Source organism: Panthera onca, chromosome B1 (assembly GCF_046562875.1).
Source record: "Panthera onca isolate mPanOnc1 chromosome B1, mPanOnc1 haplotype 2, whole genome shotgun sequence".
NCBI lineage: Eukaryota > Metazoa > Chordata > Mammalia > Carnivora > Felidae > Panthera > Panthera onca.
The window spans coordinates 33064877-33067800 of NC_138342.1; the positions used below are offsets into that span (position 1 = coordinate 33064877).

The 2924-nt window shown below is 38.9% G+C and overlaps 1 pseudogene; it reads left to right on the forward strand.

The window, feature by feature from the left end:
- The first annotated feature begins 966 nt into the window (after positions 1-966).
- On the forward strand, positions 967-1425 carry LOC132692599 (small nuclear ribonucleoprotein G pseudogene; annotated as a pseudogene).
- Positions 1426-2924: the final 1499 nt, after the last annotated feature.

Genomic DNA, 2924 nt, shown 5'->3' on the forward strand with positions numbered 1-2924 from the left:
GCAATCTAAAGAAATTCAATTCCAAATTCTGAGGAGAGAAAAACCAATTAGCCTAGCATAATCTACTCCTGGTCCAGTTGGCTAGGGACTGAAGAGCAATATTATGTGTGAGCAAACTCTTGGAGCAGGAGGCATGGGCAAGCTCACTTAAAGAAAAGGAGGGGTGCCTGGGTGGCTCAGTTCATTAAGCGTCCAATTCTTGATTTTGACTCAGGTCATGATCTCACAGTTTGTGGGATTGAGCCTCAAGTTGGTCTCTGCACTGACAGTATGGAGGTTGCCTAGAATTCTCTCTCTCTCTCTCTCTCTCTGTCTCTTTCTGCCCCTCCCCCAGGCTCTCTTTCTCCCTCTCAAAAATAAATAAACTTAAAAACAAAAAAGGAGTGGATAGGTGGAAGTTAAGTGAGAGACATTACAGCATAGTTATCTGCAACCAATATTTTGATGATAACACCAAAGTAGGGAAACTGACCCATTGTAAGAGAAGATATGTTCCATTTCCTGACCAAATCTTCCATTTTGAGGTAAAAATCTCAGGAAAAATGTCATTGTCCTATGATATTGAATGATGTTTAATATAAAATTTAATTGCCATTATGACATGACTATAGTTGGCAAAAGTGGTTACATATTTTATCTCCCATTAAATTATTTATGGAATATCCTTAAAAACAAACAAACAAACAAAAAAACTCAAGAACAAAATGAGAAAGTACTCATTTGGAGTAACTGTAATTTTAGTTAAGCATTATGTACCTAACTTCTAGGCAAAATGTTTTTTTGGCCCAGAAGATGGTTCCGAATATACGAGTAGTCCTCACTATCAACAATAACAAATCCCTATCAAGCACTTACAGAAGGTCAAGTCCTTATGCTGAGACTTGAATTACATCATGGTTCAGTTCAAATAAACTGAGTGCCTCCTGAAAGCAAATCACTGTGTGGAGTGCTGGTGCTGGGATAACTGGGAATCCATATTAAAAACCTAGGTAGGGAGCGTGAAGGACTCCACGAATTCCGTTTAGAGGCATCTTTGAGCTCGCCGAGTAAGCATCATGAGCAAAGCTCACCCTCCCGAGTTGAAAAAATTTATGGACAAGAAATTATCATTGAAATTAAATGGTGGCAGACATGTCCAAGGAATATTGCGGGGGTTCGATCCCTTTATGAATTTTGTGATAGATGAATGTGTGGAGATGGCAACTAGTGGGCAACAGAACAATATTGGAATGGTGGTAATTCGAGGAAATAGTATCATCATATTAGAAGCCTTGGAACTAGTATAAACAATGGGTGTGTTCACCAGAAGAAACCAACTGCTTCCACGTGTCCCCTTCATAGCACCTGTTTTACTACAATATAAAAATCAGGTCACGCATTTTTATATTGAACTTTTTTGTTAAATAAACTTTTTTAATAGTCAAAAAATGCTTTCTCAGACATTCCAAACATGGAAAATTGAATACTCTAGTTTTTTCTAACACAAACTGTTCCTGGTTGAGACTGATTTATTCCAAAGCTTTTATGCATTAATATTGAAGAATCTGGGGCGCCTGGGTGGCTCAGTCGGTTAAGCGTCCGACTTCAGCTCAGGTCACGATCTCACAGCCCATGAGTTCGAGCCCCGCGTCGGGCTCTGGGCTGGTGGCTCAGAGCCTGGAGCCTGCTTCCGATTCTGTGTCTCCCTCTCTCTCTGTCCCTCCCCCATTCATGCTCTGTCTCTCTCTGTCTCAAAAATAAATAAACGTTAAAAAAATTTAAAAAAAAAAAAAAATATTGAAGAATCTGATTAAATGTGAAGCATGGCTAGGATGGCCTTTTCTCATCTTTTAATGGAAAGATAAAGAACCTGCAAACCTGAGCAGATTTCTTCTGAAACGTTAACTGTAATTTTCAAAACTCTTGTAGTAGTTTTGATGTACTCTTGACTTTTCCAAGTACATCTATATTCCAAGTATACTGCAATTGAAGTAAAACACAGGAAGTAACGATATAGGTGTTTATTTTGAACATAAACAGGGAAGATTTTTTGAATACAAGAATAGAAACAGAACTCTAGAGAAAAACAAAAAAATAAATAAATAAAAAATAAAAAAAATAAAAACCTAGGTAGGGGTGCTTGGGTGGCTCAGTCGGTTGAGCATCCGATTTTGGCTCTTGATCTCCCGGTTTGTGGATTTGAGCCTCACGTCGGGCTCTGTGCTGACAGCTCAGAGCTTGGAACCTGCTTCGGATTCTGTGTCTCTTTCTGCCCTTCCCCCACTTGCTTTCTATCTCTCTCTTTCAAAAATAAATAAATGTTAAAAAAAATCTAAGTATACAATTTGAATTTTTACATATGTGAACACTCACATAACTGCCACCCAGAGCAAGATATAAAATATTTCCAAAAGACTCTCTCATTCCTCTTTCCACTCAGTACTTGGAGGAAGGCCTTTAAAAAGAAAATTACAGCCAAATGAATCCCTGGGGAATGTAAAAAAAAAAAAAAAAAATAGGGAAAGGAGAGCACAGTTAGCTAGTCTGAGGCTAAGAAGTGGCCTGAGGCTTAACAGCAGAAGAGCTTGTTTCTATAATAACTTAAAAATGTTTTAATAGAAAAATTGCTATCCACGAAGTTTATTGTAAGTGGTTTAAAATGTTAAGGGTCAGGGTTGCCTGGGTGGCTCAGTCAGTTAAGTATCCAACTTCAGCTCAGGTCATGATCTCGATGCTTGTGAGTTCGAGCCCACACCAGGTTCCCTGCTGTTAGCACAGAGCCTGCTTCAGATCTTGTCTCCCTCTCTTTCTGCCCCTCCCCCACTTGCTTGCTCTCTCTCAAAAATAAATAAACATTGTATGGAAACCAATTTGACAATAAATTTCATATATTAAAAAAATAGATAGGGGCGCCTGGGTGGCTCAGTCAGTTGAGCAGCCAACTT